Source organism: Schistocerca piceifrons, chromosome 3 (genome assembly GCF_021461385.2).
Source record: "Schistocerca piceifrons isolate TAMUIC-IGC-003096 chromosome 3, iqSchPice1.1, whole genome shotgun sequence".
NCBI lineage: Eukaryota > Metazoa > Arthropoda > Insecta > Orthoptera > Acrididae > Schistocerca > Schistocerca piceifrons.
Window position 1 is genome coordinate 447,341,130 of NC_060140.1, and position 21,629 is coordinate 447,362,758.

A 21,629-nucleotide genomic window follows, 5' to 3' on the forward strand; every position below is an offset into this window, starting at 1 on the left:
GGAACTGCCGCTCAGATTTCTGCTGCAGGTGTAGTAACATGCGCCAGAGCTATACGCCCAACACGACGGTCTTCCCTTTAGGTAGTGCCACGTGACAGTTCGAAGCCCAGTCTTCCTGCTACCGTATGTTCTCGTTGCTGTCATCAATCATGCGCAGTAACTACATTCATGTCAAGTCTTTCTGCAGTATCGTAGAAGGTACCAGCAGCTTCTTATACACCTATTACATGACCTCGTTCAAACTCAGTGATGTGTTGGTAATGGCGTCTTCGTCCCCCTAACAGCAACTCAGCACGTCCAATGTCAAAGGTAACTAACGATCACTATAGTTACAGCGTGTATTTAAAGGAAACCTGATTTGCTTCCTCATAGTGGCGCTACTAGCGCCACTTTCATGGGACTATATCTATAGGAATTATTAGTGTTCCCCATTTAATTTAATTAAAATTACTTACGATAAAAATTTATAGCTACAAATGAAGGAAGAAAAGTACTGAGATTTTAGACCTATTTCACAAAAATAAAGTGCATTACCAAGATACAAGAGGAAAGGTAGATATTTTATTAGACGAAGAACACCAAGTAGAATGTTCGGATGTAATTTTTCTTGAAAGTGGTTATGCAAAAATTACTGGTTATGGTGAAGCAAACGATGCATTCCTAGAATTAGAAGAGATAAATAAACACAGTAGAGCGAAATATATAAAAAAGATGCTTAGGGCAAATATTAAATGTTGTGTGGAAGAAAATTATTCAAATTATAGTGAAGAAAGTTAAATAGATAATGATGATTATTGTCTAGACCAAATTGACGTTTAAATTTCTAAAAAGACTGATAAAAATTTCTTTACTGAAGTTTTTGGAAATCAGGTACTTCCTATTTATTAGGTTCAACACGTAATGAAAATAAATAATTAAAAATAAAAAAACATGTTTTGGTTGATAAGGTTCCTTATGAAAATATAAAGGGCATCTGTGTTAGGTAATGAAAGAATTATAGGAACGTAAATATGTGAAAGACATATTTTTGGAGAGTTGCATTCGTATGTATTTTTTAAAGTTTAACGTTTGATATTAACATGAATTTTAAGAATTAATGAAATTAATTATATTATGTTGCATTATATAAACTTTCTGTAATATACTATAATTAATTTCATGAAACAGGTTATGCAATAAAAACATGTCATGTACGCCCAACGTATCCACTTCCTACTCTTAAAAAAACAGACGAGCACGGGAAGAAAGTGTATTCCTGGCCAAGAGAAGTCTGCTAGTATCAAACGTAGGTCTTAATTTCATGGAGAAGTTTCTGAAAATGTACGTTAGGATCACAGCGTTGTATGGTAGTGAGACATGGAATGTGGGAAAACCGGAAAAGAAGAGAATGTGAGCTTGTGATATGTGGTGCTACATAAGAATGTTGAAAATTAGGTGAACTGGTACGGTAAGGAATGAGGAGGTTCTCCGCAGAATCGACAAAGAAAGGAATATATGGAAAACAGTGACAAGAGAGAGATCTGAACTGTAGGACATTTGTTAAGATATCAAGGTGGGCCCCAGTAAGGTGTCGAGTCTCCAACGTTGGAAGAGGACAGACTGTTAATCTCATTAGGTCAAGCTTACCCACCTGGGATGTTAAAGCCAGGCTGTGAGAGGAAGGAAGAAAGACTGGGCTTCATGTCGTGTGGTCTTCATTTCTGCTGTCGCTGTATAAACACACCCAGTGGCTGTCCGCATACTGGACAGTGAATGCCGTGCCAATCTTACCGCCCACCGGAAATAATATGAGCATGACAGGAGGATGAGGAGGAAAGGAAAGAGGAAGTTCTCAGCAGATTTGTAGAGGAAAGGAATATGTCGGTTCCGATAGGGTTGTTTGGGGGAGGAGACCAAACAGCGAGGTCATCGGTCTCATCGGATTAGGGAGGGACGGGGAAGTAAGTCGGCTGTGCCCTTTGAAAGGAACCATCCCAGCATTTGCCTGGAGTGATTTAGGGAAATCACGGAAAGCCTGAATCAGGATGGCCGGACACGGAATTGAACCGTCGTCCTCCCCAATGCGAGCCCAGTGTGCCAACCACTGCGCCACCACGCTCGGTATGAACATAACATTTTCGTTTTATGTCATAACTTCAGAGCTCCACACACAGCGGTGCTACTCGTCTAGTGTGGGAGTCTCAGTTGCATTTCGGTCAAAAAATCTAGTTTATCCAATGAGATTGTGTCGTGTCATTGAGTGCAAGGTGTACATGGGCTGACCAATCAGAGTAACACTGCTGCAGTCCTGTGTAACCTTGTAGTGGTAAAAGGTGGATGTAGTAGCAAAACGTGGCACATCTGCTGTTCCTTCGTCGATTTTTCTGAAGATTTATTACATATCTCATTCATCATGTTGGCGATAGCTTGGAGAATTACTGGAAGGCTGGAAATTGCTCAGGAGGAATGAATTTTTTGGGCACTCTGGGGATGGAAGACAGAGAAATCGAGAAAAACTTGGGGGTGGCGCATAGGAGGAGACGGAAATTGACTACAATCTTTGGCTGCTTGGCTCACTTCGCTGATCTTGATGAGATATGCTTTTGCTGGCCGCAGTAGCGTAATCAGTCATCCAGGCAGCTCGATTCTCTTATGTTCCTAGTATGCCAATTGTGTTGCTTATTTAATTCGAATTTTTTTTCCGGTAATCTCGTACACGCAAGCTACAAAGGTAAGGATATCTTTGTTCTAAATTCTCTATGTGGTCTTCATTTCGCATGATACCTCCCACAGTGTTATGGTCACTTCTTTAACCTGATTCACATTTCAATTAATCTTGTTTCTATAATGACATCTGATTAACTTTTGTGAAACTTGAGAGTATAAGCGGACGTATTTCCAGATCCCAAGATTTCCCTACAATTTCCTGGTTAGGGAATCTATTAATTATTAAATGTAACTGAATATGCCATCCAGCTTTGCTCTGATATGTCAGCATTGTCTTCGTGTAAGTGGCTTTGGTAAAGCATCGAGCATTGTACGTGCTTTATTTAGGTGACATGATGCTACTGTACAGAAGTAATAATACTAAAAAGCTGTGAGATCCCATCGTAGTAGGACCATCCCTGATTATATACGAGATATACTGAGTTTAATTAATACACCAAGAAGAATCAACAATGACGTAAACTTCATGTGATTCAAAGGACATTCAGGTATTACTGGAAACGAAAGAAACCACAGAAAATTAAAAAAAGCTTTACTTGAGGCAAATACCAAAGAATTAGATGGCAATGTGTACACCAACAATTACCGGAATAGTGAAACACGGAGTGGACAATAATCCAAAATAACGAAGGAAGAAATTATGCCCGAATTCAGCTGTGATTGTTTTGGGAAACCGTAGTCTGAAGGAGAAAGAGTGAACAGCACCAGGGTTTCATAATACGATCTCAGTAAGGACATGGACGTTATTCTATTCACCTGTATGAAATGAAATTAATGTATTCCCCAACGTGCAGTCATGATAGGGACGCAGAAACTGGACCATATCACGTAATATTAGCACACATTAACTACCGAACAAAAGAAATTATACGACAAATTGTACCAGCTGAATGAATCTACTGCTGTCCTAATTACGAATGGTGAAAGGATGTATCACATCATAGAACTCTACCAAAAAGACTCAGACAAAAACACCTAATTCCTTTACACTTATATTTGTATATATAGCGATAAATATATGTATATGTGACATGTAAATATAAAAAATGGGTAATATGGAGATTTGTAAACAAAATCTGACTCTTGAGTTGGTGAACAGCACCTAAAACCATCCAAATACGAAAAAATAACTGGAGATTGTGTTTGTTGGAAGAGACGTACTTCACGACCTTTAAGCAGAGGAAATACACTTAGGTGACAAAAGTTAGAGGATACCTTCTAATATCCTAAAGAATCTCTTTTCGCCCATCGTAGTGCAGCAGTGCAACATGACATGGACTCAGCACTTTGGAAGCAACATAGCGCATTGTCATTCACAAAAATTAAATTGTTGTTTGGGAACGTGAAGCCCATGAATGGCTGCAAATGGTCTCCAGGTAGCCGAACATAACCATTTTTAGTCAGTGATTGGCTCAGTTGGATTGGAGGATCCAGTCCACTTCCTGTGAACACTGACCACAGCATTATGGAGCCACCGCCATTTTACACTGTACCTTGTTGACAACTTGGGTCCATGACATCGTAGCGTCTGAGCCACACTCGAAATCTACCATCAGCTCTTAGCAACTGAAATCGGGACTCATCTGGCGAGGTCATGGTTCTCCAGTCGTCTAGGATCCAACCAATATGTTCACGAGCGCAGAGGAGTTACTCCTCGTTAAGTCGTTGGTTGGTTGGTTGTTTGGGGGAAGAGACCAAACAGCGAGGTCATCGGTCTCATCGGATTAGGAAAGGATGGGGAAGGAAGTCGGCCGTGCCCTTTCAAAGGAACCATCCCAGCATTTGCCTGGAGCAATTTAGGGAAATCACGGAAAACCTAAATGAGGATGGCCGGACGCGGGACTGAACCGTCGTCCTCCCGAATGCGAGTCCAGTGTGCTACCACTGCGCCACCTCGCTCGGTTCGTTAAGTCATGCTGTTAGTGAAGGCACTCTCAGAAGTCGTCTGCTGCCATAGCCCATTAACACCAAAATTCGCAGCAGCGTCCTCACGGATAAATTCGGAATACTTCCCATAATGATTTCTGCCCTTATTTCACACAGTGTTGCTTGTCTGTTATCACTGACAACTCTACGCAAACGCCGCTGCTCTCGGTCAATAAATGAAGGCCGTCCCCCACTGCGTTGTCCTTGGATAGAGTTAATGACTGAAATTTCTTATTCTCGGCACACTCTTGACACTGTGTATCTCGGAATACTGAATTCCTTAACTATTTTCAAAATGGAATGTCCCATGTTTCTAGCTCCAACTACCACTCCGCGTTCAAAGTCTGTTTAGTTCCCGTTGTGCGGCCATGATCACGTCGGCTATCTTTTCACATGAACCACCTGAGAAAAATGGCAGCTCCGCCAATGCACTGCCCTTCTATACCTTGTGTGTGCGATACTCCCACCATGTGTATGTCTGCACATTGCTATCCTTTGACTTCTGTTACTTCAGTGTAAACACAACCTGTTCCTACATTTTTATTTGGTACGACTCTCGACCTACTTATCTTTAAACTATTTTGCCTTTGTGATAATTTCTATGAAGGCTGCGAGGAACCAGTTGGTGTCCATTTGTTGATTTACTGATTGTTAGTGTGTTATATCTTTTATTCCAATAACTGGATGTTTGGATATTTTGGAACACCGTTACAGTGCCACAGGAAATTTATCGTTGGTTTCGGAAGAGACACAATTTTAATGAGATTTCGCGTTTTTCCATGTCACAGACTGTACCGTTTTAGATTGTTTTGTAAATGTAGTAGCGTGGAGAACTGAGCCCAGAAACCCCAACAAACATTTTCTTCCGTACCAATGGTGCAGTACATCCCATAACTTCGTACGCCGTTATTCGTGAGAGGATGAGCACTGCGTCGATGGACGCGGAAACTTCTTCATAACTTCGTGTCGATGGTGAAATGTCTTAAGCACCGACAGTAAAATGTGCAGTGATTAATTATTAGTCATGCAGATCTTGATACGAATTGATGGTATATGGCCGAATGTCAGGGTGCAGAGAAAGAACAGAAATTAATATGAGAGTACATTTTGCATTATTTAAAAAAAAACTTTATAGCGGTACTGCAGAATGACACACGATTACCTCATTCGACGAAATGATCCACCGGAACGCTGTGTGTTGTATAATACTCACACTATGTCGTTACTGAACATATTGCCTTTAAATGTGTTGACAAGAGCGAATGATAGGTGATTTTCTAACGTCTAAGTACTCTTGTGTTTCAGGATTGTCTGTTCATTCTGTTAGTTGTGTGACTATTGTGAAATATTTATGCGCTATGAATCGGTACAATCAGAGGTCCTGATGAATGTTTGTTGAAATATTTTAATGTCTGTTTTCATGGGTACACGGTATATGTTTTTAATTTTAACAGCAGTCACTTGTGGCATCATTTTATTCGGAACAGACGCGATGACTAAATCCATCTACCCATCTACTACAAGAAATGATTCTATCGAGACTGTCTTCTCCGTTGATCAGGTTGTCTCCTACTCGTATTTGATGTTGCCTGATAATCCACACTACCTCATCTGGATGAATATGTGATTAGTTTCTGAACTGTGTTGCAGTTCATGGAGAGGCTAGTGGAACTAAAGCGCCCAGCCATCGTAAATTTGTAAACTCTTAGACAGCGGATGCGCCTATTCTTTTCGGTGCTATTCTGTTCGGTGCTCCATTCTAAAAGGGTGCCTGGTTTGTATTCATACAAGGAGAATTGAAAAAGTGAGTTACATGTTATTATTGCAAGCCAAATTCTTATTGAGTGCTGCACCAAACAACAAAGTGATACTTATTTATCTGACGTTATTTTTCAACTTAATCACTAAGACGCTGTAAACAACGGTTAGAACCTGCCACCCCATAAGAGCTATTCGAGCGCTTCTGTGGGAACGTGCTCGTTGTTGGAAAATCTCTTTCCCCCCAGGTGTTCTTTTAGCTTGCTGAACAGCTGGAAATGCCGTGGTGCGAGATTTACGCTTACCGATCAGCATCACCCACGTGTGTGCGGCCTAGGTCAAATTGTCGGCACCATCTCGCTCTGGCTGAATGCAACACTGCATTTGATCCTGATATCGCGCAGAATTTCACAGTGAATCTGTGCGGAATTTAGACGTTTTGCCTACAAGAATCGTACCGTAACCAGTGCTTCAGCATTGGAGCAATTTTTTCCACTTGGTGCGCCCACTGCCACACTGCCATGCACCTCTTGTACGTAACGCAATAGGATGTGTCTGCAGGAAAAATTTAACATAGTTTGTCCTCTGACAATGCATCACATTCGTTGACCTATGGTCGTTGGATGGGACGACATGTGTAACCTATTATCTGAAGCGCCTATGTATACTGTCGAATTTCGTAAAATCTAATCATCCTTAACCTAACCTGGCTGAAAGACCACTTTCACTTAAAGAGACCTTAAAATACTGGCAGTTTCGGCATATACGTTTCCCCTGTACAGTAAACAAGTGTGATCGACATTGATAATTCATTTCTAGAACTGTCGATGTATATATTACTTCCTACTACGTATAGGTCGTGAAAAGGCCATGGAGGTCACATGGAGGTTTACCATCAATCGTTCTTCTCACGAACCATCCGCAACTAGAACAGGAAAATGCGGAAATGGCAGTGATACACAGAGCACCCTCCGCCATACATCATAACTTTGCCTACGGAGTCTAGACGTAGAAGTAGAATTCACACAAACCTTGTGGTTGGGCTGATGTTTTGAAATGCAGAGCTTTCTTAATCTAATGTCGTGTGAGTCTGCTTTTCATGAACATGGCCGCTACTACGCCTGTAAACAGAATTTCTAAGGGCGCTCATGAAATGCCAAGGACGTAGCAGCTGTTTACTCGCAGTCACAAATGACGATAGCGAGTGTCAGTGACGTAGTTAGTAACAGACCTCTCTGTGGCGCTAATCAGTGATACACGCTGGTGATGAGAAACTTCATCTAGCATGCGCAGTTAATCTAGGCGGTTGTGGAGGGTTGCTGACAGCTTGCAGCACTCAGGTGTTGCTAGGCGACATGTCTTACAGGCCGTTGAACGGGCGCCTTAATGAGGTCCTGACGTCACCGTGGAAGCTCTATGACGTCTCACCGGCAGAGAGGCTCGTTTCAAAGGACTCAGAGGGTAAGCATGCCATATCGCTGCTTCCCGATCATTTCTTGCTCCGTCAAGTTAAGTATGGCGATGTAATTACGATTGTAAGTTTTCCTTGGTTTTTGTTTGAGTCTACTCCTCATACAGCAGATATTCTAATGAAGTCCCATTCATCACATCTTATTCTGTTACTTGGTAAAAGGACAGGCAATCATATGGCTGTAGCAAGAACAGATCGAATGATGTAAACATTATAGATATAATAAAATAACCAGAAAACGTAACACCACAGAAACAAAACACCCAAATAATCGAATAAAGGCAAAGCTGAGGAGAGAACTGTAAACAAAACAACTCCATCAAAAACCACAAAGATAAAGGAATCAAAATAATGGATAGTAATAATTAAATTACTGAAGTGAAAATTACAATATAAAGTGACAACAGCTATAAAATGAGATAGAAGGGACATTATAGTGTCCATGGATAGAAAGTAGTACATAACTACAAAGGCAATTAAAAGGACAACGTTGAGAAACCAAAGTATTCTATAACGATCAGGTTCCAAATAACACTAAAAATATCGAAAATCTACAGATTAAACCAAAGAAGAAGCAGAAAGCGACACAAAAACATATTAATTACTTTATTAAATACAGCTTCAGATATGGCTGTACACGAGAAATCAAATTATCTGTTTTCTCAAAAACTGACAGTCATCACACTCGTGATATACAAACTTTGCCAAATACTTTTGAATAAATTACTTCAGCACTATAGCACAAAATATAGGATATAATAACAAGAATGTACACAAAATAGATGCAAACATTAGGAACCATATGCAAACAGAAGAGAGCAAAGCCAGCAAGAATAGTCCAGATGTATTCACGAACAACGGAAAATGCACTCTGGACCTCGAAATCTCGAAGTTCAACACAAATAGGAAATGGCGTATCCATATTTTATATACCAAAACCACATAATACACAGTACAAGTCTCGTCTTTACAAAACAAGGCATTAAAATAGTTTTTCAAACAGATAATAAAACTGGAGATAAACTAAGAAAGCAAAAATAGAAAAAAAGTAGTGTCGTTCACGTATATTCGAATTAAAATATAGAAATTGGAACTATGAATACTGTATACGGTAAAGACTAGCATAAATTTTAGTCAGCTACAAAGAATATATAGGAGTGAGCGAATCATTCCACATATGCAGAACACCTAGTAGAGGAAAACCAAAACCACCTCACATGGAATCGTCCCTCATGCAACAGAGAGAGTATTTCACGTAAAAGCTCACATATTATGTGTATAAGGGGTAGAAAAGGGAAAAAGCTGAAGCGACGTAGAGGCACCGACAGAAATATCACTTTTCCATTGATACACAAATTAGCGTAAAATAAAATCTACAGAAGAAATCACACATAAAATGAGATCACATTAGTGTCTGCACTATCTCATCATTCTCCCCTCCTCAACATCCTGCTCCAATGCTACCTTCTACAGACCATAAATTCCTATTAGCCCTCCATTATCTTATCAAATGCACGATAACAGAAAAAACAGTGTTTTGAAATGTAGATGAGCGAAAGCTTTCGTACGAAGAGGTTCGAGTTCAGTAATGCTTACAGAAGAGCCAGTAGGCATAAAAGGAAAGATGAGACCAAAATTAAAGAGCTTAATTTACAAATTATTATTAAAAGGATAACAATTATTAAGGTAACCTAAAAGTACCACTATGGAACATAAAATGGGTAAACGCATATGAGTAAAAAAAAAAAAAAAGTATTCAGCGTTGATCAAGTAATTATCATAATAATCATTTTCTCTGTACTCCACTGAAGGTGCGTATGGGCATAAAGTGACACATGCTAGCTTAAAAAGAAAAAGAGAAACCAATAGCAAAATACGAGTAACAACTATCCTTACCGTACCAGTAAGACAAACTGCTTTGAACTAGCAGGTGGTTTGAATGTCTGCAACCATTAACGACAGCCATAACTGAAAATAAATGTAGGTAATTATCTTCTTCAACTGACACTATACCAACAAAAAACGTTTATATAAAGCTTAAGGAGAACTTAAGTTGAATTCATCGATCTTATAAATGCATTTCCTTCAGAAAAATAAATAAATGAACGTGAAGCCTTGTTAAATGACGAGTGGCGACTTGTAAATGTAATTTATTTAGCTTCAAACATGTCACGCTTTTGAGTTCTTTTTCAGACTCATTACGGTGTTTAGAAAATAGCCATGAACTTACTATGCAGAAACACCAATGGACGGTGCATTAAAGAGGAAAAGTTTCTTCAAGGGAAGGTAATGCAAAGAAAATGGACAACGTCTTGAGAAAGTTTTTAATGCCATGAGTTGTTCGGTGTTCCTTGAATGAGAAACCCTTTCTTCCCGTTGTTTCGAGGATAGTGGTCCAGGAGGGCCCGAGCGGCGAAGTTACTGTTCTGTGATATCACAAGCCTGTTAACATACTTGCTAGGGCGGACACTAAAGCATCGAACGTCTTCAGAGGCATCCGTGCATGAGCTGCAAGTTATAATTTGTGCTGCTGTTATATTGGCAACGCAAGTCTGTCCTCAACCGAAAGGGCACCGTTCTTTTTATCATACTTATTATAGGTATAGCGTAGACGCGATTAACGTATGTGTGAATAAATGAGAAGTATTCGAAAAGGAAACAATCGTTGGAAGAACATATGCACCACATAAATAATAAAAAAAACGGGAATGTAAAAGCAAAAGCATAAACACAGAGTGCAGAAGGAAATAGAGGAATTGCACTATTAAGCAAAGGGGAGATCTTATAGGTGGAAAGAATGCGTTAAGATATCTGCGTGGGTGAGTAACTGTCTGATGACATTACATCAGGTGTCGATTCGGAAGCCAAAGGGAACTCATAGTTAGAATAAAAGTTTTCAAGGTCTTTCGAATATCAAACAAGGCAGAAGGGATAGAAAATACTTCTCCGGATTATCTGAAATCATTGGGGAAAGTGTCGGATATTCGGAAGTCGGAAGAATATGATTCACACAGCCCTAACAACAAAGGCAGATGAAGGTGAGAACTCTCGCACAATCCGCGTAACAGCTCATGCATCCAAGTTATTGGCAAAAATATATACAAAAGAGGGGAATAGAAAGTTGAAGATCAGTTAGATGGTATGGTTTTAGGAAAGGTAAATGCAGTCGTAACTCTAAAGTTGCTATTGATAATGAGGTCAAAAGATAAGGAAATGCCGTCCGCCGCGATAGCTGAATGGTCAGCGCTACGGATTGCCGTCCTAAGGAACCTGGGTTCGATTCCCAGTGGGGCCAGGGATTTTCTCCGCCCAGGAACTAGGTGTTGTGTTGTCTTCATCATCATTTCATCCCCATCCGGCGCGCAGGTCAAATGTAATAATAGCTGCACCAAGACGGCCGGACATGCTCCGTAAGGGGCCACACGGCCAATGATGCCAAACGCTCATTTCCAGATGGAAATACCGACTCTTTCACAGGATTTATAGACATAGGAAAAATGGTTCGTCAACGTAAAGTAAAGTAAAGGAATATATTTCAAATTTTCAGAGATACAGGTATCAGGTGTAGGGAAAGATGACTGACACTCATGTGAAGGTATGCCCATAGGAAATAGTACACCAGAAACGCACTGTTGAAATTAAAAGGATTCAAGGCCGGGATGTACCACTCTCTCGTACTTGTTAATTTGTGCGCAGTGAGGAAATGAAAAGAAAGTTCAGGAAAGGGTTTAAGAACAAAAGTGAAAGGATATCAATGATAAGATTAGCTGATAACGTGGCTATTGTCTGCGAAAGTGAGAAAAAATGTAACGGGATGGAATGAAAAATCTAATGCTCATAGATTATGGATTAAGAGTAAACTAAAGAAATTCGGGAAGTAATCAGGAGTAAAAGATAAACTTAACATCAAAATGGGACCACTTAAAAGCTGAAGTGAAGAAAATCTATTTCCTATTCATGCAGAATTAAGCAAGGAAGATAAAAAGTTGACTAACACAGGCAAAGAAGGCACTACCAGAAGACTGCTAGTGTGGAACATAACACTAAATCTGAAGGACTCTTTGAGAATGTACCTGTTGTGTTCAGTAATGTATGCTTTTTACCTCTGAAATATTTTACTCAAGTGGATGCCGTTATTATTAAGCTATTCTGTAGTGATGAAAGTTCTCGGGAAAAATAATGGCAGTAGTTTCCTTTGGTTTCTGCCGTTCACTGTCCCACATATCAAGGCAATTTTGAACAAAAATTGGCCGTTACGCCACGTCGTTGTAAAACACCAAAGCAACTGAATTGCCGCCCTGAAGAGGACCGCAGAACGTCGGTCGCAACGTCTGCAGTTTAGCTTACTCGGTGTTTCACAATGACGCGGTTTAACAATCAAAATTATTTTAATGAAAATGACAGCCGTGGAAGCCTTACGAACTTATAACAAAGCTATGCTGGCTGATGTCACATAGCCACCACAGCATACCACATAGACTGCTGCCCTTCCAACTACTGAAAAGGCTACTGCCCCTCTTCAGGATAGTTTTTATGTTTTGTCTACAGATACTAGGCTATGTTGGTGCATTTCATTACCATGCGAAGCACAGCTGATGAACTGTTGTCGAGCCTTCTGGCATTCGCGGCTCTTGCTCAAGGAGACGGCATTTCTGAATGACAAGTGCTGTATGACTGAAGCGATGACTTGACAAGATTAGCGACTGCCGACTTTGTATCTGTTTATTAATACAAGCAGTGATGATCTATCTTGTGAAGTGACTCACTCAGGTCTTGCAGTCCTAACTTATAATGTGTCAGTTGAGCTTCCTCATGTAGGTAGTTCGATTAAGCTTCCTCATGTACGCAGTTCAATCACTTCTTAACAGCTTTCGTTATTGTGTAACGCCCTTTTCTCCCCTGCATTCACCGAAACGCTCATTTTCTCTAAAAGTGTCAATTCAAAAAACGTTCCAGATTATTTCATAGGTTGCCACTATCTCTCAGAACGTGCAAACGCCATGTTTTGCCATGGTGTAAGTCTGCCGAGGTGATGTGACTCACCTTGTCATTTTTTGCGCCCTTAAGCAAAACAAAACAAACGCCATGTCATTCGCAGCAGAGTGGATATAAACAGCTGTAAGCCAGCCACCAGTATTGTGTATGCTACTCAACTTTCTTTTGGCTAGGGGTGGTAGGAGCTAGAATGGAATCAGGATTCTAGCCGGTCTATGCATCTTGAATTCCCCAGAAGCAACAATACGTGCTATACGCTAAAAATGGCGAAAAATATCAAGGTCGAGAATCTGTATAAGTAATCACGGCCGGTAATACCTGAGCTGCAGTGAACCAAGTTCATAACTGTAAACGAAATTTTAAGCAAGTATAAAGGGCGAATTCAAAAATGGTTCAAATGGCTCTGAGCACTATGGGACTTAACCTCTGTGGTCATTAGTCCCCTAGAACTTAGAACTACTTAAACCTAACTAACCTAAGGACATCACACACATCCATGCCAGAGGCAGGGTTCGAACCTGAAGCGCCTAGAACCGCACGGTCACACCGGCCGGCAAGGGTGAATTAATCCACCGTTATCGCTAGGAGTAATTGTTGTTGGAAAATAAGTACTTACATATTTTTCTTTTTTTCGTGTAGTCTTCCTGACTGTTTTGATGTAGCCCGCCACAAATCTCTCTCCAGTGACAATCTCATTATCCGACAGTAGCACTTGTATCCCACTCCGCTAACAGTTTCTTGGATATAGTCCAGTCTCTCGCTATACTCATAAACCGTCTACTGCTACTCGATGGCCGGCCGCGGTGGACGAGCGATTCTAGGCGCTTCAGTCTGGAACCGCGCCACTGCTACGGTGGCAGGTTCGATTCCTGGCTCGGGCATGGATGTGTGTGATGTCCTTAGGTTAGTTTGGTTTAAGTAGTTCTAAGTTCTATTGGACTGATGACCTCAGATGTTAAGTCCCATAGTGCTCAGAGCCATTTGAAGCATTTGCTGCTTGATGTCTTAAAACATGTCCCATAATCCTGTCCCTTCTATAAAATGATTTCCGTATTTGCCCTAATGGCAGATTCTGCGAATATGCTCCTCATTTCCTACCTTATTAGACCAACTAAATTTAACGTTCTTATGTACAAGAGATCAACAAGAAAAAATGGAAGCATCACGACAAACTGATAGCATAAATGCAGATTCTAGCCTCGTCAGTAGATTCCGCTGTTTTATTTGATTTGGATGATTTGGGCAACCACATCGTGATATACCATGCATCCGTTGGGTACGGTGCAAGGTAGCGTTAATGCCAAGGATCATGAGACTATTTTGGCTGATCAGGTCCATCCCATGGTACAACGATCGTTTCCCAACAGTGACACTGTGTTCCAAGACGACCGGCCTCGTTTCATACAGCTTGCACCGTCCAGGACTGGTTGTGTGAGCACGAGGATGAATTATTGCATCTCTACATTATTGACCCTTTGTGCTCTACTTTGGAGACAATCATATGTGATCTCTGTCCACCTCCATCATCGTTGCTAGAAGTTGTCGCTATTTTGTAGGAAGAACATTATTAATTACCTTGAGAGCTTACGGAACCTGTATTTATTCACTCCGAGACGACTGGAAGTGATTATGAAGGACAACGATATTCCTACCCCATATTATGCACTGTGTTTGTATTGTGTATTGAACAGGGAACCTCGAAACGATGGAGAGGGTTGTTGTGGGGTTCGGACCCCAGTTGTGGGCTACACCCCCCCCCTCCCCCCTCCACGGGAACGTCTCATACCAGACGAGTGTGCCCCAAACGTTTGTGTGGTAGAGCAATTATGGCGTACGCATATGTCGAGACAATGTTTGCGCAACAGTCGCCGACATAATGTAACTGAGGTGGAATAAGGGGAAGCAACCCGCATTCACTGAGGCAGATGGAAAACACCCACAGGCTGGCCAGCATACCGGATCTCGACATTAATCCGCCGAGCGGATTCGTGCTGGGGACTGGCACACCTTCTCACTCAAGAAGCAACGTGTTAGACCGTGCGGCTATTCAGGCGGGCTTATATCACATATTATTAAGGCAATGTGTAGTGTGCTTGATTTTTCTATATTTTTGCCCAACCCCTACAGCACCATGTCTCATAAGGTTCTTCTGTGCAGCTTCCACTATTAAACTATATTCTCACCTATGTTCTTTAACAATATGTTCGAGTAAGTCGAATTTCAGTGATTACACATACGAGGAGTTATCACCATTAGACAGCTTGTTGGCCACAAACTGGTAGTACATACACTATGTAATTTTTGACAGGTTCTTGGTGAGTGATTACTTACTGTTTAATGTTGCAATTCTAAATTCTTTCCGTTGCACCTACATTAAACAAATGTGTTTTTCTACGACTATTTATTTATTCATTAGTGATCAGACTACGCTTTTAATTTCTCTTCTGGGTCATTAACAATTATATATTAGAGCATAGATCAACAGTTCAGGCCATTATGTAACTGCTCATGGTATAGAACTACATTTTTGTTTGGGTTCTATGGCTCAATCATTAAAACCGGAACCCTTGTATGAACGCTTTCTTGTTCATATGTCTGTTCAGACCAATTTTTCTCAGCAATGGTTGAAGTATAAAGTTGATATCTGCATCAGATCTTAAGGCCTTTGGTCCCTCGGCGGTCTAAAAGTTTGAGCTTCCAAGTCAATGAAATCAAAAGATATGTAATATATTATAATGCTCCACAAAGAATCATGAAATGTATCCAGAGGCAAGGTTTGACAGTGAAAGTGAAGGAAAAGTCGGAAATCTGTCAATCTGTAATTACACCAAAGAAAAATATATTCTGTCATTTGGTGTCTATCTATCTAACTGTCCAGCTGTCAATAACACGTTTTCTTACGAACGGGTGGAGGTATAAAGTTGAAATTTACTTCTAATATTAAAGTCTTTGGGCCATCAATGTGTAAAAAAACTGTGAGCTTCTAACTCAATGCAATCAAAATATACAGTCACTTATGTTGCACATTTTGATACTTGTAAACTTGGTCATCAAAACTCTTGGATGGAATACCTATATACGTAATAAAATTTCTATGGAACACTGTGAGTGCAAGTTTCACATGCACTTGTCTGGTTTTTACACGACATGCACCTCACATCTGGTCGACCCTGCCATGATACAGAACATATCTTATTCTAATTGCTTCAATGAGAGTTGTCATTATGTCTCTTAAAAACTTCATTTTATCTACAAAGGTAATTTGATTTTGGGTAACATTTTATTTACACTTTATCCCTAGCTTTGGTGAGGACAGATACAATTGTACACTAACAAATACGAGTCATTCTTTTGCAATTAATATACTGGCCAATATATATTTGTGTACTTTGTGGGGCTTAGCAGAATATGGATCAATTACTCTGAATGTAACTTACAGTAATGACAAATTAGCAACTGAAGTTCTTCATCACTTGAATGAAAGTTAAGATGCACATGGTTCAACAGCTGATAATAAGGTTGACCAGTACTCTGTGTTAATGTATAGTAACTAATGCATTGCGAGACTTACGTGTAAACAATTGCATTTAGTAATAATATTCTAGGGTCGAACATTTCTGTGACTAGATTGTTTGCTCTTTTGGAGTTAGTTAGATTCTGGAGGTGGATGATAAACTTAATTGGCTTTGAGATATTAATCTTACAGTTCTATTTGTAATTCTGATGTGAATCTGAATTGTTGGTTTGTGATGATTTTGTGGGAAGCAGCAGAACTCAATTTATGTATGTGGTTTAAGAATCCATTCTATAATGGAGTCATTCCATGTTAATTCAGCAGAGTAAAGTAACATTTTCAACCTGACCATCTCATATTTCTTTCAAATTTGGTGCATTCAGTGATCCAGATAAGAGATGGAAAAATACAAATTTGAAGGTGTGTTACAACTGTGAAGAAAGTTATAGGTCTCTAAAATTTGGAATTAGTACGAAATTTACATGCGTCTGTCACAACATTGATGACTGCAATTCTGGTTCTAATTCAGTGACAACAATGAAAATGTTACCATTGGAAAGCTAACGAATAGACCTTTACAGTGATCCACCACATGACAGCTTTTTGAGAATTTTCATACTAGAAGTCAATGACCTTGGCCTTTGATTTTTAATATCCAATAACACCCTATACTCAATTTTTTTGAAAAAATATATTTAATTGGTCCAATATGTTACTATAAATACGGTAAATATCAAGATGATGCACCAAAGGCATCATGCACAAAAAGATATTTTGTCAGCATCAATACACTACCGAATTGAAGAAGGTAACACACATATATGAAACACAAATTATGATAAAGCACAATCCATAAGTAATATTGTACAGAGATATGGTTTACATTATTACAGTGGTATTATCAATTATTTACATTACATTACATTATTTACATTACAATTGTCATGGGAAGGCGATGAAAACTTATTAGATCACTCCTCAAAATTCTCTAACTTAATTGTTAATGTTTGCCAGATCTGATGCAGGGAGGTTGTATGTCCTTCCAGTTGGTGTCACTGGATCCACTTTTGTGATAATGTCTCATTTTCTGATGACCCAAGTGTCTGGTTTGCCAGGAAACACAAGTGATGGAGATGGTCCATGTGGATGGAAGAAGTTGACCTTTACTTCATATATTTCTTCACATGTTTGTAAGACATATGCAGCCCACCAATGACTGTCATACAAACAGGCAACAAATCCATGTATATTTGTTAACAGCATTTCATTCACCATAGCAAGAACTGACTCTTCTGTACTCACTAAAGAAGCGGTATATGTCTGTGGCTTTACTAAACATTTGTTAACAGGTATTACATAATGAAGCTTATGTGTACCTGGATGTCCTTGTAGTTTTAAAACGATGTTTCAGCTTGACCATATCTTCGTCATGATGGGAAACCGATGTTTAATAGAAGACATATGAAAGAATATTTTCCTTGCAGCATTCAAACAACTGTCATGTCAAAATACAATTTTCGTAATGTCGCTCGAGGCTCGCGCAGGCCGCTGTGGCCGAGCAGTTCTAGGCGCTTCAGTCCGGAACCGCGCTGCTGCTACAGCCGCATATTCGAATCCTGCCTCAGGAATGGATGTGTGCGATGTCCTTAGGTTAGTTAAGCCTAAGTAGTTCTAAGTCTAGGGGACTGATGACCTCAGATGTTAAGTCCCATAGTGTTTAGAGCCATTTGAAACAATAGAGGCTGGCAAATCTTGACAATCTCTTTACAGTCCCTGCTACCCCCTCACAAAGTCCTTTACCATGCGCTGTAGCAAAAAATGCCATTCTGCTGTAACATCCGTGTATCTTCTTGATGGTAGGGCAGATTCATAAAGTTCTTTCTGTTTTTGTATTGGGCAGCACATCCATCCGATAAGTTATAAATGTGCTTTGGATTTGAAAACTGACATTTTATGACATAGATGAAATTTGTCTGGAAAGAATAAACACACACTGTATCATGCTGAAGGCAGTCACATATTTTCACATATGGTACATGCCGTATTTCATTAGTGCTGTAGTAAGCTACAAATGGGTGCATTCTAGCCTTTGAATTAATATAGTGGAATCCTTGTACCCTATCCTGAATGATGAAGGAGTAACTTCCTGCAAAGTCGCAAAAAACAAGAAACTCGTTTACCTTGAGACCTCCTTAAGTGATTTGGCAGAAGTGCGACTGCTGCTGGGAGATAAAAAAAGTGCAGCAGGAGCTGATTCAACCTCAATGCTAACACCTCAATGAATTCATCTGTTAACTTTGTTATAGCCTCTATGACTAACCTACCTTCAATTAACGTAGACTTACATGCAATTTCGTCAATGCAGTTCTTACCAGACAGACCATACAGATAATCAGTTAGTCTTGTCATGCCTGGGCAATAGGGACATGAACCTAAGAAACATGCTGCTAGTGCAGGATTACGTGTAACAAATGCCACAGTGTGCTTGTTTGATGGTAATGTGTATTCATCACTCCTTGTTAGCGTTTTAAGTTTACAATCCTCAATCATTAACTTGAAATTATGGTTCAAGACACACACACAAACAGGATGGGTTCACCTGGCATTGTCTAGCACACAGTGCTTTGGCCACAACTCACCAAATCTGAAGAATCCAATATTTATATCTAGGTATTTATTTTTGAAAAATGCACACAGTGTCTTAAGGTTGTGCAACACTAGCTGCTTTAGTTTATGTATTGTAATTCCGTTTTCTTTGACAGACACAGTCTTTTCTTCCTGGCATCATATGGCTCATATCATGATCACAGTAAAAATCATGCACACACTAAACAGATTTCTCACATAATGTCTTACATGGCTTTGGATTTGGTGTCACTAATATACCATGTTCTGCTACTAACTGTTTTGCTCTATGTACCATGTAGTCTGAAGCAGAAAATTTTTTCATCTTTTCCTTATACTTCAATTCTTTAGAAGTACAGTTAGAATTTGTGGTTTGTCTGAATTGTGAAATTTATCTTTGAGCTCGGTGATGATTTTTAGTTGCTCTATTTTCACTCTCTTCTTTTTCCGGTTGTGCCATATAAGTATGCTCTAACAGAGAGACTATTTATTTCTGCTTTTGCTTTGGGTACTTTTTCTCACTCTGAAGCCTCTTTTTCTTCACAGGAGATTCACCTAAATACTGAAGGCTACTATTTATAGCATCTAGAGCCAGATCTGATGCTACTTCACCTTCACTTAAATCGTCTCTGGAAGTACCTGGCACAAATGAGGCTACATCTGTAGTGATTGTTGGGTTTTACGATATTCCGTTCCTACATTTACTGCAAATTTTTTCACCTAACAGTACGTTAGGATATTTGATTATCATCCACTCCTGAACATTCCTTATATTCTTCTGCACTCTTGCATGACCTTCTTCCCTAAACGGATTGCAGCAATAGAATTTTCACTTGAAATCCATTTTTTACGAAACATTACTTTATGACACATGTACACTGCACTTTGTTAAGCAAGCCACAGCCACAAAACACATAAAACAAAATTTGCATAATATATAGAGATCAGTGGACTAATGGTGACTAGTTGAAATAAGAGTCTCTTTGTGACTGGCTATTCACTAAAACAGGCTAATATTGATTGGTTGAAATGAAAGACTGTCTGATTGACTGTTCACTAAAAGAGGCTAATGTGGATTGGTTGAAATAAAAGTTCTCTCATTGGCCGTTTACAGCTAGAAATATGAAAGAACTGGTCTGAATAAAAGTAACTGCTATTGGCTGGTGTTACAGAAAAAACTGGATACACAGCTGCTTACTGCAAGTTGATGGTGTACTTTAGTTGTCAAAATAACTTTTTGTCCCATCTTGGTGTCTACCCTATTTATAGGAACATGATGGAACAGTTAAATATATTTTTTTCAAAAGAATTGAAGATTGGGTGTTTTGAGATATTAAAAGTCAAAGATCAACGTCAATGACTTTTAGTATGAAAATTATGAGAAACCTGCCATGTGGTGGATCAATGTAAAGGTCTATTCGTTAGCTTTCCAATAATACAATTTTCAATGCTATAACTGAATTAGAACCAGAATTACAGTCATTTATGTTGTGATACATGCATGTAAATTTAATACAAATTCCAAATTTTCCAAACCTGTAACTTTCTTCACAGTTGTAATACACATCTGCAAATTGGTAGTTTTCCATATGTTATCTGGGTAATTGAATGTACCAAATTTGAAAGAAATCCGAAAGGGTCAGTTTCAGAGGTATGCTAAATTGACATGAAATGACCCAGTATGACATGCTGATAGAATATTGTGAATTGAAAGAATATAGTTTGAAAAACCAGTGCATTGCATTGGAACTTGTGACGTAATCAGGATTAAATTTCTAAAATTTAAAGATGCAATGAAAGTGTATATCTTCTCTGAAATTACATGGTAGTAATGTGTTATCAGAGAGGCAGATAGTTTTCAGAGTAGTACAGTGTGGAAACAATACAAGCATTCTATGGTAAGGTGGTGAATATAGTGTATGCAGTGGTATAAATACATATTATTGTCTAAGCCCTTTCAGTTGTAAGATGAGTCTTAGAGATGAGCTATTCTAGGAATTTCAAGTAGATGGATCTATGAAGTGTCATACTATAGCTTTTGGAAGCTGGGTAATGCAACTGTTAGGTAATTAAGATTGGAGCTCTGGTTATTGTGATGGTTACATTTTTCAAGTGCAAGACACTGAATTTATTTTCATTCTAATAATCGTCAATTATTCAACCCCACAGACGATCTTGAATGTGCATGACTGATGTCGTTTTCCTTTACAGTTTGTGCACTTGGGAATACTGCCAAGGAACAAGACGCAAATCCATCATTGAAAGATGTGTGGGCGAAGTGGAGACATCCGAATATTGTTGCAGTTACACAGTTTTAACTGACTGTAGTTGAAATTTAGTTTAAGTGCAGAGATGTCAACAGTTTGCAGTGGTTCGTATGTATTCCTGACAAATCTACTCAAACTGATGTGGCATACTCACCTCAGTTATGCGCACTTCAGAGCAAAGAAATGCCTTCACGAACTATGTAAGTCATGCTATTTGCAAAATGTAGAGAAGCGTATCTGTAAGGTCTAGGTTTAATGCAAACCCCATTTAAAGGCGAAAATCCCAAGGACCTCTCATCATTGATCTTTATTTCCCATCATTCCAACGAAGTTGAAAGAACTTACTGTAGAGATTTGAGTCGGCCAG